Source organism: Falco cherrug, chromosome Z, assembly GCF_023634085.1.
Source record: "Falco cherrug isolate bFalChe1 chromosome Z, bFalChe1.pri, whole genome shotgun sequence".
Taxonomy (NCBI): domain Eukaryota; kingdom Metazoa; phylum Chordata; class Aves; order Falconiformes; family Falconidae; genus Falco; species Falco cherrug.
In genome coordinates, this window is record NC_073720.1 from 32,505,990 (window position 1) to 32,528,468 (window position 22,479).

Genomic DNA, 22,479 nt, shown 5'->3' on the forward strand with positions numbered 1-22,479 from the left:
TTGCTTATGGCCAGCTGTTTGCAATGTTTTTCTTTGTACTTCCAATAAACAGATGAGCAGATACAAACAGTCACATCCCAGGAGATGATGGACACTAAGAAGTATGAGGTCCTATACTATCTTGAGGTTAGTCAGTAGGCTGCACATTATGCAGTGATGGTACCAAAAAAATGAGCAGTACTTACTCTTTTAAAAGAGTTGATGGTGCCCAGGTGCATACCTCATATTTGGAGGAAAGATCTCAAAGAGTGTAAAGAAGTTTTGAGTTCCAGAGCATCATCAGCCTGAGACTATTAAAAATCCTGGGCTGCATCAAGTGTGACCAGCAGGCTGAGAGAGGTGATTCTTCCCCTCTATTCCACTCTGGTGAGACCCCACCTGGAGTATTGCATTCAACTCTAGGGCCCTCAGTGTAAGAAGGACATGGAACTGTTGGAGCGAGTTCAGAGGAAGGTCATGAATAAGATCAAAGGGCCAGAGATTCTCTCCTATGAAGAAAAGCTGAGAGAGGTGGGGTCATTGAGCCTGGAGAAGAGAAGCCTTTGAGGAAACCTTATAGCAGCCCTCCAGTACCTAAAGGGGGCCTACAAGAAAGCTGAAAAGGGACTTTTTAAAGGTCATGTAGTGATAGAGCAAGGGGTAATGGCTTTAAACTGAGAGAGGGTAGATGTAGGTTAGATATTAGGAAGAAATTCTCTACTGTGAGGGTGGTGAGACACTGGAACAGGTTGCCCAGAGAAGCTGTGGTTGCCCCAAACCTGTAAGTGTTCAAGGCCAGGCTGGATGGGGCTTTGTGCAACCTGGGCTAGTGGAAGGGTCCCTGCCTATGGCCAGGAAGTTGGGCTAGATGATCTTTGAGGGTCCTTTCCAATCCAAACCATTCTATGATTTTATGATTGTATTGAAACCAGAGCTTCTGCTTCATAGAAAACCCCTTCCTAAATAGATATCCTCTGTCCTTCCACAGAGGCTAAGACTCCAATGAATAAACACAAAGACATATCTTCAACTAGCAAAAGGATTGCCTGAACAAGGCTTTTAGTTGCAGAGTCATAGGAAAGGCCTTTGTTACGAGATCATATACAGGGTTTTTAAGAGTGAGGTATTAACCTGACCTGGTTGTCAGGATATACATGGATAGATACACAAAGTAATTTTGCATGATGGTGTTGCATATTATTTTTCAGAGGGGTGAGGGGGAGGAAGTGAGGATGAGAGAGTAGTGGTATTTTCACACAAATGAAGAACAAAACCAAAAAGATAAAAACCACAATAGTCCAATGGAAAATCTGCCAAATTGTGGTTGGAAGCTAAAGCTGACAAGATTTCTGTCTTTCAGTACTGAAACACCTTTTGGGAATAATCATAATTAATTTATTTGATTATTTATTAAGGAAAAAAAAAACCAAACCAAAAACACACGACAAAGAAACACCAAATTGAAACTTTATGAAAGCAAACAACACTCATTCAAAAATGAGTAAGGCTTAACTTGTTGATTTTCTATTTCCTTTTGGGAATTTACACTAAAGCTTAAAAGGAAAATATACTGTGTCTTCTTTGATGAGATCTCAGCACCAGGAAGTTTGAACTGAGATTTACATTTCTCCTGGGGATCACAGTCTTACAAGATGAGTGGGAAGCTTATGGAAAAGTTTGCTAGTCCCCTTTGACACTGCTGCTGTCATTTTTAGGGGTACATTTGAGAAGGGTGTGCATACTTACAGGATTACAGAAATCTTAATGACTAATTTCTTTAATACAGTAAAAATTTGTAATGACTATAAAATCTGAAGTGTCAGACCTTCACCAACTTATTGTCAGTTTCGTATAGAAATATTGCCTATTTTTAAAATATTCTCTTTTTTTTTCTGTATAATTTTTTCAACATGGTTTTCTCACTGGAAGACTCCATGGAATTTTTGCCTATGAATTGAATTACCAACCCACAGATAATTTTCTTAGTTAGATATTTCATTTGATTATTTTCTATAGCAAAATATGGCTTCTGTTTGTGAATGGTTTTAGTATCAGGGAAATACTTCCACATAAAAACAGTTTAGCTGCATATTACCTAAAACACTAGTTAGTTTTTCCTAAATGAACTATTTCCTTGTAATATTGTTTACATCTTTTTTGTAAAAGAAAAAAATATTGGAAAGAAGAGAATAGTAAGGGTTTCCTGCTTTAATTCTTGATTTAATAAGAGTGAAAGTAAAAATATTTTCAATATTGTAAGTAATACACCAGAAATTAAGAGATCAAATACAATCTGCAAGATATAATTTCCTTAAATGCTTCTCTCTTTTTATGATGGAGATAACCATGAAGTAGTTCTGCAAGACATCTGTTAATTAATGCTAGTTGTGGCTGAGCTGGAATTCTGATTGTTTGCTCAGGGCTATGCAGCCACTAAAGAAGAACCCACACTCTTTAACTGCTTTTTTGTCTTCCACCCCCCAAAAAATACAGCAGCTTAGAAGGAGAAGGAGAATCTCTGGAAACAGCAGAAGAGAGAAAGCCAGAGAAATAAATCCATAGTTACAATCATTTTGATGCCACCATTTCTTGTACATCAAGTCCAAACCACATATTGTCTGGATTTGTAGGAAAGAATAGGAGTTTACATATTTTCAAGGAGCAGCATTGACATGTGTTTCCAGCTGCCAATTTTTCTGTGATTGGGTAGGTCAGCATTAAAGTATACAATTTTTTTTAGTAGCTAAGGTACTAACAACGTTTATTTAATTTTCATTTTTGGACACTGTTTCTGATCACTTCTTTATCTATATTGATTTCAGAAAATGTATTTTTAAAATAATTACTTGGAATGTACCTTACAAGATACTGATGTCAGAAGTCATTCATTATGACAAGGACAAGAACTGCAATTTAGAGCAATTAGTTTTGCTTAATTGCAATAATCTAATGCATCAGAATAACCATTAAATGCCATAAGTCCACCTAAACCACCTGTTTTAAGAGCTATCTAGGTCTAGTACTTTGAATCTGTAGTCTGTTAATCTTGCTTCCTCTCATTCTCCTAACACACACCATGTCCAATACCAACTACAGCTCGATGCTCTTCCATAAACTGTGAGCAACAGAGAGACATCAAAGCAGAGACAGAAATAAATGGTAGCAGAAAATGCCATACTGCACAATGGAACAAGCACTGCCAGCATTGTGGTTATTTTTAGTGAAATGGTGCAGTGCACGTGAAGGTACTAGACCTTTAGTGTGAGTTTAAGACCTTCCAGAGCCCTTTCTCTTAGTCTTCTCCAAGAGCAACAACACATATCAGGATGAGTGTGCCTCATCCTGAGAGGGTCTCTCATCTTTCATGGCCAATGTTCTTTTTTACCCTTTAACAATGTATGTGTGTTCCTGTGCTCTGGGAAGCAGTTTTTATTTCTGCTTTACTTTTCTTGTTCACTACAAAAGGTACCAGTCAGGCTTGTCTGTTTTAAACTGAATGCTCGATATCCTCTCTACCTGAAATCCTAGTGAGAGCCTGGCTGTGCTTTCTCAGCTGGCATTCTTTGTTTCCCACATATGCTATGTACAGTCTTTGTAGCTTAACATGGGAAGTGCTTACAGCTGCCTTCTCAATTAATTTTGCTTTCTACTGGATTTAAAAGACTTCTGAAAACTGCAAACTGTAAAATCATTAGCTACATAGAGAAAAGTTTGGTCCAGTAGCAGCTACATCTTGCTACACTATCATTGAAGGAATCTGCATAGCCTTCTTACAAAACATTACATTAAGATGTGCTTTGATACGTTTTCCTGAAACAAGAAAGCACATTAATGTTTGAGGTGCTGAACCTATGTTAACTTTGTACTTGGTCTTTTTCTCTGGTTCCAGAATAATACCATCACAAAAATAAAAAACAAACCAAAAAACAAAAACCAAAAAAAACACACACCAAACAAACAAACAAAAAAACCCCACAAAAAACAAACAAAAGCAAACCAAAACCAAAAACCCAGTAAAGAAGTTCTGTATAGTTTAATTTTTCTAGTATCAGCTTGTATACACATAACATACAAAAAATGTAGGGCCAGTCTAGTACCCACTTATTTCAATTAACATTCAATATTGATTTTCATATCTGTGGGCTGTGCATTTAGACAGGAAATTTCATAGGAAAGAAAATGGTAGAAGTCTGATTACGGATCTGCTCTATACTGGCAGTGTCCCATGTCCCCAGAAAACAGGAATGAATGAGAAATTAAAGTACGTTAGCAGACTTTTCTAATGATATTTCATAAAAGATTGACTGCTTCTACATGACAAGGTCAATATGTATCATACTAGTAAAGAGAAATGTAAGCAATTACAAAGCACCCAATAACACACAAAATCTTTCCATGAACACACACAGAGATCAGAATATATGTTTTTCTTAGAAGAAAAGTTGAACCTTTACCTGATACAAAGCTCAGTAATTTATATCTTTCACAATGTTACTATTATTGAAAAGAATCCAACAGTATCTTATTTTTCCTGAAATGGCCTGGTTAGTAAATAAATAAATAAATAAATAAATAAATAAATAAATAAATAAATAAATAAAGGGGATGGCAGTGGTGGGAATGGTAGTTGAGGTGTGGGATGAGGTAGGGGATGAGGGTATGGGGTGGAACGACAACACTTCTATAAATAATCTGCTTCATGTTTTCTACATCCATTTCTGACTGGACAAATAGACTTGGGTGTGCAATTCAAAAAACACATTTCAAAGCAGGTAACAGGAAACAGAGGTAGAAATAATAAAATAGAATTTAAAAAACCCCAGTTTTTCTTAACAAGGTTGTCACCCAAGTCTCTGGGAATAGATTACACAAACATGTGTTAGGAATGCTGCACATGTCCTTCCTCGATAAACAGCATGGGCTAGATAACCTCACAACACCCTTCTTTTCCTTTTGATTCTTGCCCAAGTTCTTCAGATTTTTAATACAAGTAGCAGCTTAGTAGACAAATACTTACTACACAGGCTGCATGTGTGGGAAGAAAATGACTGTCATTATTCAGATGAAAACTAAATTGCTCAAAAACTCTGCTCTGGAGCAATATCCTGGGCTGGGTTTGAGTAAACTGATGTTTAAAGCATTTTCAGTTGGTACCTTTGTTTGGTTTAGGTTTAGTTGTTTTGTTTTATTTTGTTTTGGTTTTTGTCAATAAAGGTAAGCCCTAGAGAAGAGGTGAGTTTCAATTCCAAGTGTATATTCTTTGTTTTAGAACAGGTTGGAAAGAGAGGAGCAGATGGATAACATTTGGGACATTTTGTCAATTCATCTGTTAATAAATGAGACTCACACTGGCTGCATTAAGCAAAGTCCTTCTGTCTCCAGCACTGCCAGCAGCTCTGAAGACATCCTCAGAGAATGTTTTGGATGGTGGATAGCTGAGGTAAAAATAGTAATACATGCAACAGCCAATAACCATATCACAGCTCCTTAAATCAAGACCTCTGTTGTAATCACACCTGGAATTGTTCCATCACTGAGACACCTTTTTACTAGTAATAAAGCTTACTGAACTTGTCTAGACAGAACAAATGCATCATACGGCTTAAAAATCTTTTTCTAGTATTTCTGAGAAACAAAGCAAACACATTACCGGGTGGTTGCTGTTGCTGCTGATGTAGCTGATGTCAAATTGCCTGTTACTACGTTGTGTTCCCTTGTCTTGATAATATATGTGTTTTTGCATGGTATATGCCTGATATCTTGCATTATTCATTCAATAAGGAGTCATAGAATGATGCAGTAACTAAAAAGATACTGTATGAAGTGGAAATAAAATAGAGATTTAATGACATTCAGATTAGTGATTTAGAAAGAAATGCTAGAATATGAAAGCAACTATTATCACAATTCTTTTGAAAATTTTAACTTCCCCATTCCTTGGAAGCATTGTAAATTACAAGAACATATTCTAGCCACACATTCTAGCACACTGTAAGTCAACACCAGAGTATGTAAACAAAATGTAATCTCATATCGTCAACAAAACTTCCAATTTCTCTGCTTGTATGCAGCATTTTCCAGTATTTCAGTATTGTTAGTATGGCCAAATGATGCTGCCAAATAAGAGGGATTTTTTCTTTATAAATGCATAGATATTGCAATGATGTGCGGACATACTTTTTGGCATAGTATTCAACATGCATAGATTTCAACATGTTGCACTCATAAACTAGTGAGGCAGATGAAGGACAACAAGAAGAAAAGCTGAGGGAAGTGTGGGGCCAATGCTTAATGGAGGAGTGAACTTCGTGACAATGGACAGAGAAGAGGCTGAGGTACTTGGTACTTGTTTTGCATCATTTTCAATGACAAGATCTGCCATCTCATTCCCCAATTTCCTCACCTTAGTGACAGAATTTGCGAGAATGTAGCAGTACCTACAGCAAAGACAGAGCGGGGAAGCTTAACCCACTTGGTCATGGGACACAGGGTGTTGGGACTGATGACTGATGTCACTGAAAGGCTGTGCTCTGCCATCTTTGAAAGATTACATCAAACAGGGAAGGTCCTGATGATTGGGAAATGCAGATGTCGTGCCCACCTTTATACAGGACAGACAGGAGGACTGAGGATCTAGAGACAAATCTGCAATCCTTAGTCCCAGGGAAGATGAATAAGCAAGCTTTTCTTAAAGTAATTTCCAGGCACTTGAAGAACAAAGACGTGAATGGGAACAGCCAACATAGGTTTGCCAAGGGCAAATTATGCCTGACCATCCTGACAGCCTTCCACGGTGAAACCGTATCCATGCTCAACAGATAAGGGCAGAACATTGGATCTTCTTTATTAAAGACCTAGGTGAAGGGATCCAAGAAAATCTGCAGACATCATCAAACTGAGGGGGAAAGGTCAATACACTGGAGGGCAGTGCTCCTATTCTTAAAGGCTTCAGCATGCTGGAGGGCCTTCTGAGGTTCAGCAAATGTAATTGATTTTGCCTTTTATGGCCAATACCTGTACGAACACTAGAATTTGCTCCAGAGCATTCATTTTTCTCTTAAGCACAAAACCAAGGCATAGTCTTTCTTAAGAAAGACAGTAATAAGATCAGCCGTTTTAACTGTATGGTTTGCTGGAAAACATTTTACATGATGTCATCTCTCCACAGATAATAGCCCTCAATGTTTTTTTTCTAAGACAACATAGATAGATGATTGACATTTTGACAATCCTATTTCATGCACTGTCACTGATCTTAGGCAACTACTTGAGCTGCAGAAGATCTAGTATTTGATTTTTATTACTTTAAAAATCTTGTATATTCTTATGTGGCTGGTAGATGTTACTGAAACAACTAAAATGTTCCTTCCAACTATTCCTGCTAAAAAAACCCTAAAATCAGAAGTATAAATAACAATACCTAAAGATCTTATTTGAACTCATAAAACCTGTGCATCCTTTCTTTTGGTATTTTAACCTTCTGCCAATATTCTGCTTCCAGTAAATGGAAGTCTAAGACAGAAGTAAACAAACAAAAGAAAGAAAAAATGGTACAAAAATCCTTCTATTTTAAGTTGTATGTCCCTGCTGTCATTTTATGATGGGCCATAACACACCCTTTCCAGTGCCTTGGAAAATCTCCTCTTTTGTTTCTTGGTTTCTACATTGCTTACATGCAAGGTCAGCATCATAATCTTTATATATCTTTCCTCCGCTACTGTCCCTTAAGGTTATGCCTTGAAGTAACTCCCACAATCTTATTCCCAGTCTCTTGCATTTCCTTCCAGACCACACTCACATGATTTCTCCTAAAGCTAGTTCTGGAGTTTCTATGTGTAATAGGAATAAAATCTTCCAAACAGATTCACTGGTTACAGATCAGACATATAGGGTATAGTATATGGAAGGAATTTGAAAAACTATTTACCAATGTGCTTACCACATACAGCAGAGCTGTATATATATACAAGTTGTGCTCTCTGATAAATTTAGGAGAATAACAGAAAAAAATATTTACTATTCTATATTACTTATTTCTGTGGCACATATCTCTACTCAAATATTCCTGAATAGTCAATCAGTTTAAGACTGTCTGCTTTTTGCAGGCAGATGATATATCAGGTCTTAGAAAGGCACTTCACTAGATTTAGCATTGGATTAATAAAAACATACACTTGTAACATGTAAATATATAACATATATAATATACAGTTATAGACAAAGACCATGGTTTTCAGAGGTGGAGACAAATATATTTCACTGTCTCAGAAGATGATTCAATTTGGATATTGTCCACTCTTCTGGCAATCACTAGGGGTGAGCGTAAGGCTGGGTTTTTTGATACCTTATTGGGATGACTCAGTGCAGTTCTGAAGTGTCAGCACTGGATTGCAACCCAACTGTTAATAAGAAGTCTAAAACTGGGGAATCTGGGATCAGAGGTAAAATGCTAGCAGTCTCTTTTTCCTTGTGATAAGGAGATGTACTGACTGTTTAGAATCACTGCAGCAAGTTGTAAATGATGTATGAAATTAAAAATCCTCTGCCCAGTGCATAGAGGGAACACAGATAACACCGCAGTTACTGCTGTGTTGTGGTATTTGCCCTGTTACTTTACTTAGATGCAACCTTTGACAAAAAGCAAGTAAGCAAGCAAACAAAAACCCTAGAGCAGAAGTATTAAAAAAAAATTGTAGGTGGGAGGAATTAACATTAACCTTTATTTTGTTTGTTTGTACCTGCCCTTCCTAATTTCCTCCCTCCTTTCCCAACAAACTTCATCCAAAGAGCGTCTTAAATGGAGAGCTAGGTACTGGTAAAGTATCTTACCAGCAGATAGCTCCTGTACACTTATGTGTAACCCCATGGGTCATGCAAACACTTGCAAGATCCACAGGTGGGAAAAGAAGTGGTGAGAAAATAAACCTCATCCTGAACAGCCCGAGTTAAAAATGTGTAAGAAGGTGAGTTCAAAAGCTGTACCACAAAGCTGTCTCCAGGTCCTGCATCTTTGCAGCCATGTTGATGAAAGTAAATAACTGGCTTCTTAAGCATAGTCTTTATAAGTCCTTTAGCTTTGATGAAGTTGGTGAACCACCCAATTTTTCTGCTCTTGTCCAACACTGTACTTAAATAACTAAGGAAAAAAATAGAAACGTGTGCGGAAGCCTCCAGGTGAGTGTTTTGCATTTAATTTTGCATTTTTGAAGTCACTTTATTTTATCAGAAATGCATAGAAAATACCTAAATGTCAGTGTGGTTTGATGTGAGATATACTGAAATGTTTCTAGAAATAGGTGATGAAGAATTATATGGTTACTCTCTTTTTTGCCATATAATAAATGGCTACACAATTAAAAAAAAATCATCTTAGATTTTAAATCCGACATCTTCCTTCCATTCTATTCTGCTTTGCTAATCTGAACTGGCAGGCTTCTGTTTTAAGAGGAGCTGTTATGAACTTGCCAGTTTCTGGGTTATCTAAAAATAATCTACCTTTAAAATGGTGTTCTTCTATCATGCATTTTCCCATCCTTGTATTTGACAAATGCAATCCTGAGTCAGATTAAAGTAAGTACCACTGGCACGTAGTTTAGTAAAAGGTTTTGTACTAAGTGGTACACACCTGTCTGACGGGTAGTCTAGTATGTTACAAGCCAGCTGGACTAGGAAGACTAGCATTGTCTCACTGGAAAACGGGAAATCTGATTTTATTTTTTAAGGACAAATAGAGTGAAGTTTTAAGGCTTTCTATTTAAATATCAAATTTACTCTAGCTCACTGAAAAGTTTTGAAGACACTGTTTTTCTAGCATCTTCTTAGTTTATCCTCATAGCACCAAGACCTGCCTTTATAAACTTTATAAAACCTAAAGAACTGAAAGAAAGACTGTAGTAATGCATTTTAAAAAGGAAGCAGTTTTTTCTCCATATTACACTATTGTGTAACTAACTCTCCATATTACACATATTGATGAGTGCTTTTACATCTGAAGAACTAGCTACTGAAAATACCAGTATAGTTTATATATTTTTCTTAAAGTATAAATAAAATAAAATTTGAACTGGATATCAATAAATTATTAAAATAGTCCAGTATTAAGTTTCTGTCCTAAACTAAGGTGGATCTCCTGGTTATGTATCCTCCACAGCTATCACAAAAAGATATATTCTATACTTCACTAAGTGAACCAGAATAAATCTAGCTTAACAATAGACTAGTACATGTGCAAAAAAGAATTGTGATAGACTAAATTTAGGTGGTTGTTTCCTTCAATGCTAATAGAGGCAGAAAGCATCTATAATTGCCCATGAGCCTGCACATCTTATTGGGGATTCAGAGTTAATAAAAATTTTGAGTTTATGATCTTTTCCATCTATCAAAGTATCTTAAGATGTACCTTGATTATTTTTCTTTTTCTTCAGTTTGGTGAAAGCTTTGTCTTTCAGGGTTTTACAAGCACTTTCATTTTTAGAAGTAAGCAAACTCAGCAGGAAGGTCTTTGTAGAGTGGAAGACATTTTAGGAAAATTACTATATATAGCACAATTATAGACTTGAGCAAATAACCGATTTCTTGGTTCATTGGCAATTCAGAAAAGAACTCAGCCAGTGGAAGGTGAATTATAACTCATCCTCCAGCTCAACCACCAAATCAAAAAGGAATTATTTGGGATGATTTGAAATATTTGTTACAAAATGAGTATTTAATTTCAAACATGAACATTTATAAAGGCTTAAAAAGGTAAATTAAATATAAAGCCAAAATGTTAATTTGATTATGTAATTTTAAAAAATCCTCAGATTTTTAGCAATTTTTAACATGATCTGTTTTGTCAAACATTCTAATGAACAAAACATTTTGATGTTGTCAAATCTATATTTTTCACCAGAGGGAACAATCTTGCTGAAAATCATTGTCCATCAGTAATATTCCAGTGGGTACAAAACTTGATCCTGGAGGTGTTACAGCAATTTGTGTACCCACTTAAGGTTACATATCTCCAGAAACAGCATAATTTGCATACACTCAGTGAGTGTGGTCCTACTGAAAACCAAAATGGACAATGAATGTGTAACAGGAATCCTAACCTAAATCTTTTCCTAATTCACCTCGTTTTAGATTCCAATTACCCAATATCTGCCTGGACTAAATGTTTCTGTGATAGGGCTTTCTTCCCTTGCTTCAGATCAGGTTAGCTTCCAATGACCTGTTCCCACACCATAGAGAAGTAGCAATTAACTCACAGTCTGTTTCAGGTTTCTGACATTTGCCAGCAGACTGCAGTAAACAGAATCATTCAAAACCTTATCAACTCATGTTGATTTGAAAGTCATATACCTTTCTTAGCATGTTGCCTACTTGTTCCCAGTGGAGAAGCAACAGCTAAATTTCTGCAGCAGTACAGCACATGCAAAATATTTGAAAATGAATGTTTAAATCACTAATATCTGGTGGAGTTCAAGTGGATTCTTACACTGTCTTTCAGGAGCTCAGTGGTAGCTCCTGAGAACTACATGAAATATACCCTGAACAGAGGTATTCTTTAAGTTTCATTTTAAAGAACTCTTCCGTGTTTTCTGTGAATCTATCCCAAATTTTAAGATCCTACAGCTGTTTCTCTATTTTGGAAAAAGTTAGTGCATTAAGATATTTGATGATTCAAAATGTTTGGCAAAATAAAGATGGACATTATCATCTATAGATACTGCAGTCTTCAATGTTTTGTGTATTTGTGCATATAAAAAGTTAGTCAACTTGCCCCTTCAGTTGTCTCTTATACATATGAATGAAGACTTTATTGCAGCACCAGTGAATCTCAACATCAATATGTCTTCCTTCTGTGCTTGTTACTATTGTATTTTGTTTCAGTTTTAACTGCTGCTTTAGTTCTTTAGGTTTTGCTGCAAAATATTGATGCATAAGACAGTAATACAACAGTTTTTATAACACCTATGAGGAATGAGAACTGGGTGTTAAGAACATATAAATGACCACAATTCAGAAAAAAATATCTGTGAAGTCCTATATTCTGAGTCTCATGTATAGTTACTAGAACAACATATTTTAGAAGAGATATATAAAATCTGATGTGTCTAATTGAGAAAAATTATCTTTAAATTAAAAATTTGTTCTAAAATTATGAAATTAATAGTTGGTTTATGTCTCTGAAAATAAAGATAAGTATTGCATGGTAATTCAAGTATGAGCTACTGAAATGAAGAAAATCTTATTCTTCGTAAAAACAACCAGTCTTAAAACCAGATCTAGATAATACCTTTGCCTTATTACAAAAATATGGGTATGGGGAATAAACTTGTATTATGCATGATAGGTGCACTAGATACTGATTTATATCAATCTTGATAGATACTGTTACATATAGATATGACATGTATGCACAGATATTTCAACTGGTGAAATTATTTTCCTTTTCAATTTCACTGGTTATTCTCTGAATCCTGTTTTGTGTAAGTGGATATAAATGTGTTATCATCGGAAGCAATATATTGAGAAATATATACTTCACAATGATGTTGCAAGATTTTTCCCTTTTGATCACACAAGTAGGATACCCAAAGATTCCTAAGCAATTTCTCAGCACAGCTTCCTCTGAAATTCACTGAGTACTGATAAACAACTGTGTTATTTTGCTACAGATATCTTTGTATTCCTGCTATTATTTCTGTCTCTCTTCTGGATTTTTTGCTTTCTACATAATTTTTAACTAGATAGTAAGACTCAAACACATTTTATGTTTGTAAGTCAACAATATTTTCTCAGTTCCTTTATTAATAAAGCTTAGCATATTATTTGAGGGTTTTATATGCCCATGATGGCAGAAAAGTTTATTAATTTAAAAGTGTATTAAACTAATACTGACAAAATGCTCAGTATTTACAGTGTTTTACATACTTATCATACTATGCTAATTAATAGAGATCTAAATCCAGGCAGTCTGCTTCACTAATTTGCCATGATAGTAATAATAATTTAATATTTAATATGCAAAGACAGTATGCTTAATCTTTGTAAGGTGTATTAAGAAATCCTAAAGAGTTTGTTAAGCCAAATGTATTTGGAAAGAAGGCAATTAAAGGATTTTGATGCCTTTGTGAGAACTTTCAGTAGTTTGCCTACTGTCTAAAAAGCTGCAGAGGAAAAATTCAATTTTAAGAATTTCAAAATTGTCTCTGATGTTGTTAAAAGTATAATCTCAATAAATACTGTTCCAGGAAGTGGCTGAGAGGAAGCGCTTCTCTTGGGAGTCCAGATTTGTTCCTTGCATATTCCCAAGATATACTGAAGATATTATTTCAGAATTAGGTGCTTTTCCCATCAAAGCAGAAAATAATGTCTCCCCTTTTGTTCTTTTTACAGTTTCTTCATGGTTTTACAATATAATATGTGCATGGTTTTGTATGGAGGAACTGTGATAAATTACAATGTGGGAAACATTGCTTGTGTGGGGTAGATAAGAAATAAGTACACTCATGTAGGAAGGAACAGATAAATTTTCTTTATCTGTGTTTATTCTTGACTGTGTTCAAGTTTTCCTGGTTGCTGTAGTGGTCTTTCTGTAGTGAAACTGATCTTTTAGATACACCCAGTCTTTTTGTCACTGTTACCCTTAAATGATGCTAAATCAGAATGGCCCATCTGAAGAAATACTCAGACATCCACACAGTGATAAATGGTGGTGTCAAAAGCATACAGTGACCTCTGAACATGAGAGATAAAAAAAGACATCTCAGGAGAAATATGTTGATTAGAGATGTTTTGTTCTGCAAGATAAACAGGTATATGGGTAAACTGTTATCAATAACTGTCAGTGTTCATACATACAGAATAAAATCGGTCTACGCAAACAATTTTAAAAAAAAGAGAAAATAAAATATATGACTGAGTGATAGGATTTACAAATTCAGTATTTACTATAAATGTAATTTTAAAGAGTTTCCTTTAAATCAACCAACCAACAAACCAAAAAGCATTGTTTAGAGACAACTGTTGTGAAATTTCAAGAGATTTGTAACTTGGGAATTGAGTGCTTGACAGTGTGTTATCTGTAGTATGGCATAATGAGAGCTTCAGCTATACCAAAAATTTTGTTGTTTCCAGGTTTGACACTGAATGTATTTCTAAACAGTACATTACATTCACTTCATATGATGACTGAAGAGGAATGATATGAATAATTTTATATAATGCATATTGAAATAAATATCACTCGTGGCATAACTACAAATGTGGAGGTAGAATCAGGATGTTCTTCACAGTATAGACTTCCAAAACAAATCATAAAAAATACAGGCCTCTTGCATTCATGCGCAAATACACATATGCTCACAACACACATTGACTTCATGTAAATAAATAAAACAGAAAAATAAACTAATTTAAAGATAATCTTTAATCTCAGGGGTGACTCTCTCTCCAAGACCATTTCTAGAGCTGGTTGAATTCATTTGCCAAGAGTGAGGGAATTCTAGTAGTCAGATGAGCAAGGAGAATATGAAGTACAATATTACAAGTTTAAATCAGAGTTCTAGATTATTAGAACTCAAAAGCAAAGAAAAGGAGAGAAAACTTCCCCAAAACATTCCAAAGCCTTCCACTTTGATTGTTTTCTCCTTGAAATCAAATATGTGTACTGTTTGTCTACAGGTACATATATTAAGCACTATTAGAATGTAAAGAAAATATTTGTTATGCTCAGGTTTCCTGGACAAAAAATTCTCTCCTCTACAAGAACATCTTCCCACATGTGTACATCTCATGGAAGTTTGCACTTTAGAGCAAATCTGACAGCCACAAATTTCCTCGTTAATTGAAGAGAAAGAATGGAAAGGGATGAAATACTCTAGAAACAATAATGGAAAACATTCAAATACGGTGTATGACCACTGGAATAAAATAGAATAGAATAGATTAGTTCCAGCTGGAAGGAACCTACAATGATTATCTAGTCCAACTGCCTTACCACTTCAGAGCTGACCAAAAGTTTAAGCATGTTACTAAGGGCATTGTCCAAATGCTTCTTAAACACTGACAGGCTTGGGACATTGACCACCTCTCTGGGAAGCGTTGCAGTGTTCAAACACCCTCTCTGTAAAGAAATGTTTCATAATGTTCAGTCTGAGCTCTCCCCGGTGCAGATTTGAGCCATCCCCACACATCTTTTCTCTGGATCCCAGGGAGAAGAGATCAGCACCTTGCTTTCCACTTCCTGCCTCAGGAAGCTGCAGAGAGCCATGAGGTCACCCCTCAGCCTCCTTTTCTCCCAATTAGACAAGCCCAAAGTCCTTAGCTGTTCCTCATAGGACATTCCTTCCAGCCCTTCCACCAGCTTTATTGCCCTCCTCTGGATGCATTTAAGGACCTTCACATCCTTCTCAAATTGCAGGCCCCAGAACTCCACATAGTACTCAAGGTCAGGCTTTACCAACACTTGACGTAGCAGGCTGGTCACCTCTTCCACTGCTGGTCACGCTGTGTTTGGTGTCCCCCAGGTGCCGTTTGCCCCTCGGCTGCCAGGGCATGCGGTCGACTCACACTGAGCCTGCTGCCGCCCAGCACCCCCAGAGCCCCCTCCCCAGGGCTGCTCGCCAGCCACTCCTCTCCCAGTTTAAACCTGTGCCTGGGGTTACTTCATCCAGGTGCAGGATCTGGGCATCTGGACTTGTTAAATTTCATCCCGTTAATCATTCCTCATGCTCTAATCTACCTACCTAGATCCCTCTGCAAGGCCTCTTACTCCTCAGAAGAGGCAACAGCACCTCCCAGTTTTGTATCATGAGCAAAGTTGCTAATGGTGCATTCAGCTCCTGCATCCAGGTCACTCATAAATGTTGTTAACAAACCAGTAGAATAACTGATCAAAAAAATGAACAGTCCATTGAAATCAGAGCTTCTTCAAGCTCAGAACAACTGAAAATGAACTATATTTTTACATGCTTGAGTATGAATTTATGGGCTTGATTTTACCCTTTTGTTTACAAATACAAATACAAATAATACAAATACAAATAGAAATAGAAATAGAAATACAAATACAAATACAAAAACAAATACAAACACAAATACAAATACAAATACAGCACTGTTCTGTTCATTAAAGCATGCAGGGTGGTCTCTGGATGTAGATAAAAAAAATAGCCATTTGTCTTTTTGTCTTCCTACCACAGACAGAAGTAGGGGTCTCTGGAAGCTGAACCTGAGATGGGTCTGCAATGGTGGGCACTGGCCAGCTGGCACAGGCTGTAGACCAGCCCTGAGAGGGATCAAGCTCACACTGACACTCACATAGCACTATGCACTCGTCATGACATTTTAGTAAAATATACCTTAAGAGTTGTAAAGGCATTATTTAGTTAGTAAGATATTTTGGAAAGGTTTCTTTGATGCTATTTGTACCTTCCTGTCTCGACAGCCTAATGAAATTAAACACGAAATGCTGTTAAATCTTGTGCAGCAAAGTTCACTGGTTTTTTTTTTTCTCTGCCAGTCCATGATTTTTAGCCTGTAATAGTGCAATTTCCCTTTGCATAAATATTTTTTGATCATACTACAGCAACAAAAAGAGTTCCCTGATGTGTATGAGACACAGTTTTAAGTGGTTTATATTCTAACTTGTCAAGATGGAGTATGTGAGGAGGAAAAGAGAAAGGAAAGTGACAAAGCATATTCGCACAGCTCCTGGGAGCAGAACCTGGATTCCCTGGGTGCCTTACCTGTGTTTCCTCTTAACTCTAGATAATCCTTTCCAGACACAGAAATTCATAGAGTTTTACCCATGGAAAACCCATCCAAAGCCAACTGAAGGCCACTGGGAGGGTGCATTACTTTTTCTCTACCTGGTTCATTTTTTAGAGTATTAGAAATCTTAATGAAATGTTAATGCTTAAATATGGGCTTTGATTTTGTAAATACTCCTTGCAAATGCAAAGCCTCCACACCAGTGTATGTGAGTAAAGACAAGTATGTGTCTAGGCAGTAGCAGAATCAAAATAGTTTTATTCACTTACCAATCCAACTACAGGTAAAAAGACTAGATTACTCAGTGGTGGGGTTTTGGTCTGTTTCATTGTTAAACCTATTCCTATGAAATTTTGAAGCAATCCTGTTAGCAGAAAGAATTTTTTTTTAAAAACTCTCATTTTTTAAAAAAAGTACTGCTTTTTCTAAAATATGCTAATTGTTCTCTCAGCTGCAAGATTTGTTTGCTTTTCATGTTGGCTTGAATAGTCAGAAATTAATTTTTGTGACCCAAAGAAGATTTGGTCAACTCAGAGTTGAGGATATTTGCCGTAGCAGTGGAAGAGGAAGGCTACATTTAAGTCATTTGCATCATTTCCTTGCTCCAGATGAACAGAACATCACAATTTCCAGTATCTGGTCATCATAACCTTTCCTAGTAAAGACAGTCACAAAATGAGAACCACAATTGCTAGTATAATTTGGATGATGCATGGCATCTGTACATAACTAGCTGGCCTCTACATTTGAAATGTAGAAAATAGATTTGCAATTGTAGTTTCCTTATTTACAGCGTCAAGGATGCAGCAATATTTTCATAAATGCTTATTGAGATATACTTTGGAAATAAAAAGCAACAGAACCTGGACAGCTGACTGGAAATACACTGCACAAGCAATGCATCAAAATTATGTTCTGAAAGACTGTTTTCCATTAGTATATGAGTTCATTTATACGTACATAGGTATGCTTTTCTCACCAGAGAGCAGAATGTTTCTTTTTACAAACAATTGTCTTATCTGTGTATGACACAAACATGCTTAAGAGAGTAAAAACTTGATATGGGATCTCAGTTCTCCAAGATAGCTTGCATGAAATTTCTCACACAGAAATATAGTAGCACAGGAGTAACTACAGAACATATTTTATTCATAAAAAGCACATTTGATTAAAACAAAATAAATTTCACCGATTGCATATTAAGTTTTAAAGTCTGCAAGATTTGTGTCTAATTGATACTGCTCATGGGCTTAGAAGAAAATATGTAACTCTTAAAAGAGGGGGAAAACACAGCCCAGTGCAAAAAGCAAATCCTGTAGCAGTGAGACAGAAAATGCAGTGAACATGTCATCATGAACTTCTGGTAAAATGTTAAGGTCAGCTTAAAAGCTTGTCTACTAAACACTACAGAAAATCTTAAAAACTTTTAAAATTCCTAGCAATATTCCTAGAAAGCATTTGGTTTGGATTTTTATTAGATTACATAAGAAGGACATTGTTCTGTTGGAGCAAGTCCAGAGGAGGACCATGAAGGTGATCAAAGGACTGGAGCACCTCTCCTGTGAAGAAAAGCTGAGAGAGCTGGGTTGTTTAGCCTGAAGAGGAGAAGGCTCTGGGGAGGCCTTATAGTTGCTTTTTAATACCTAAACGAGGGCCGACAGGAAAACTGGAGAGGGGTTTTGTAGAAAGGCTTGTAGCGATAGGGCAAGGAGTAAAGGCTTTAACTAAGGGTAGATTTAGATTAGATATTAGGAAGAAATTCTCTACTGTGGGGGTGGTGAGACACTGGAACAGGTTGCCCAGAGAAGCTGTGGTTGCCCCAAACCTGTAAGTGTTCAAGGCCAGGCTGGATGGGGCTTTGTGCAACCTGGGCTAGTGGAAGGGTCCCTGCCTATGGCCGGGGGGGTTGGGCTAGATGATCTTTGAGGGTCCTTTCCAATCCAACCCATTCTGTGATTCTGTCATTCTATACTGTTGAAATCTTTAGAGGCAATTGAAGTTATTTTGCAATGCTTCAATGCTCTTGGTTGTTGTTTGGTTTGTTTTTTTCATATTAAGTTATTTTGCAATGCTTCAATGCTCTTGGTTGTTTTTTTCATATTCTTAAAGGATTTTTAAAGTAATGTAATGGATAATAATACAATATTTCTGAAGTATATATGTGATGGTAATATGAGGGTTCTAGAATTTTCACTGTTATGCTGGAAGATATTTAAACACATGGTGAAGAATTCCCTGAGGATAATTTTGAAATTATGTTTTAGTAACACCCCCCCACACACACACCAATTATTACAGAAATACAAAGATCAGCTATTGAATTAAGTTGATCCAGCTAGAGTGACAGCTAAATTGCTAAATAGGTAAACAGCTGAAGATAGCTAAACAGCTAAATTCTCCATATCTGGCATAAAAACTTAATGTCTGCCCTATGCAGGAGATACTGAAGATAAACATCATGCTCACAGCTGGTTTTGATGGAAGAAACCATAGGAAATATATATGGATTGCCCCTTGGGTTAGGCAGACCCTTACAGGAAATTGAAAAAGCTACGGATTTTGTATTTTGAATTGTTAGATGATACTGTTGTGTGTTTATGCAAGTGCATGTTTACATGCAAGTACTGTTTGGTATATTTAACTACGTTGACACAGGAATTTTTTGACTGGACAGGACAGGACTGGGACTGTTAACAGGAATTGGGACAAAGAGCTGAAATTTCAATAGCTCCTAGAACTGGAGTCCATGGAAAATAAATTGCATTTTTAACAATACTTACTGTCTGCTTTCTCATATATTTCACTTTCACACCATGTTTGCAGAGTAAGGGGAAAATTAAACAGACCGGAAATATATAAAAAGGAAATAAGCTAATAATAAAAAGCCTGTATTACTGACTCTTCCACCCATGTCTTCACGTGGCAAAATATCATGGCATTCTGTGCTTTGATTTCAGTGGTATCTGCAAGTTTTTTGCTGAAAACTTTTTTTTTGTTTTGTTTTGTTTTGTTTTGTTTAAAAGTGTTTAGTTAGGGTGGAAGATTCATTCTGGGAACCCAAGCTTAGATTTGACTAGAAATCTGTCTTGTAAACATAGACATACAAATGCATACTTATTTGTTATTAGAACAAGCTTCCTCTTCTGCAATTGAAACAGCATGTGGAAAGTCAGCAAGCCCTGACAAACAAAACTCAGCTTAGCTGAAAACTGGTCTCAGGTGAATAGCTTTTTCATCATGAAAAAAGGAGCATGATAAAACATCATCAGTGATTTCTTGTCTGTATCATTTCCTCCTTAATATATCTGACAAAAATCTCATTGGGCTTCACAAAATTTGCAGTCCTAATGACGAAGTTTCAAGAAGTCAAATTTTATAAGGTTCTTACCATATAAAACAGAATATTGAAGCTTTACTTGGAAAATTGCCATCTCGCAAGAAGTAACAGTATGACCAGATAAATGGAACAACAGCAACTAACTCAGTATAGGGTTTAGCCAATACTACATCAGAATACTGGCTGAGAAAATAGTTGGCAAAAAGAAAATAGTTGAGATGTAAAAGAAAAAAAAAAGATTTTTGTTAGATGTAGTGTTCTCTTTCTCAGACATTTCAGTGTTCCTCTGTAAAAATACCTATCCCATGCTTAGTGCAATGCCATTTGATTAACTATATAACAAAGATAAATGCAATTTAATTAATTAAAACCTGCCTGTATTTAGCCAGCTGGACAGCAGAGACAGAGCAGTTTCCAATACCCTGATGACAAAAGCATTTGATCAGCTACCTCTATTTTATAATGTGCATGTTTGGACAAATACCACAAGCTAATAGCGGTGGTCTTCCCCCTTCCTTCTATCTCTGCATTTGGACAGTTGGGAAAATTAGCTCTCCAAAGTGGTAAAGGTCATATACACTGCTTTCTTACCAATCAGTTGCAGTAAGATTTCTCTGAGGTATTTTCTTTAGTAAGGGCATAGCACATCACATTTATATAAATAAATGCACATATAATCACACATATTAAAAACAGAAAATCAGCCCCCCTGAGAAAATTAAAAACTTCATTTATGTCACTGGAAGAGAAGTGAAGAAGTGTGAGTAAAGTTAATTATAACAGACTAAAACATGATTATAATAGACAAAACTATGTGACCGTGTATTCTGGATGGAATTGAAGTATCTCTATCTGAGAAACTACAGTCGTGTATGCAAACACTGCAGAGATGCAGCCCAGGATGAGTCACTACCAAGAGTCCAGTTGACTTCAGAGGTTTTAGAGCAAGCTACTGTGTGAGAGCCATCACCTGTGTGAGAGCCATCACAGAGGCATGCAGGAAGAAGACCAAGCTTCACTTCCCTTCAAACATTCTTAAGATTTTTCAGTCCTTGCCTTTGAAGAGAAGTGCAAAATATCTAGGAAACCGCAATAGATGCAGGTGATGAGTTACCGTATTAAAGAAAACCATCCACCAGTGGTTCCTTTATGAATAATTTTTCTAGAAAAAGAGAAGTTTTATTGTTAAATTGCTACAAGTTTTTACTGTTCATCCATTCTCCACTGTTTTTTGGGTTTTGTTTTTTTTTTTTTTCAGAGCCCATGGTTTATATCTTTCATACTCAATAATATGTTTCCATTTGAAGATTGTGGGAAGGAAACACCATATTAGACACAAGTTACAATGAAGTGAGATTCTGGAGTTCAAACTGAAATACGACTGAACATTTTATTCTAAGTGTTGGAATTTATACACTAATCCTCATTTATTTACCCTTTTTTAACCCTGAATTCCAATGTTGAGACCTTAACTAATTAGCAAACCTCAACTCTTAAGAAGAAAGGAAATACAGATTTAATAATGAGTGGACTTCTGTTATCATTTGATTCATGTGAACATTACTAGAAGTATTATAGTGATGGAATTTATCCAGAGTCCAGTATCTTTACCTTTGGAGCCAAAGAGCACTCTAGGACCATTTTAAATCATAATAGTATTTCTGACAGTGCCCTACATAATTTGATGAGACATCTGACTTTGAATTCTTACTAAGCTGACTGATTTTGTTTTGTACAAAGGAATTTAATAATTAAATTTTTCTTTAAAGGGAAAAAAGATTAAAAAAAAAAAGAAGAGAAAAGAGGACAGACAGGCCTGTAGTTTATACTCCTTCGTACCTTCTTTTTACACTGGTGGATGAAAATATTACCCCAATTTCTTCTTTTCTACATCATCTTAGTATTTTCTACAAATACAGTAAAGTATCCTTTGACAGGATGCCTTCAGTAATTTACCTTGGCAGAACTGGGCCAAGTGTTAACAGTTTTAACAGGTTGTTTCAGTGGTAACAGAAATACCAAACTTTTGGACACTCAGGTAGACACTTCCCCTTAAAAATATGTGTGCTGGAAGTATGTGCCCACTTTTTTTCCCTCCAACACTGTCATTTCTTCATAAAAGATATTGTCTCAGAAATTGTATCTTGTGTATACTGTTAGGTCAAACATAGGCATTCCTATGAATTCCTAGCCTATCTTTACACTTTGTTTAACCTCCCAGTCTTTCTCTCTTTTTTTTTTTTTTTTTTTCCTAATTGCTTTCCTTGCTTGGTGGCACTTGCTCAATTCAATAATCTATTCTGATCACACAGTAAATACCCTATCCATCTATTTTTTTGTTTTGTTTTGTTTTTAGCAATTTCAGTGATGCCTGTGTCTGTGGTCTGCTCTCAAATTCACAGCTG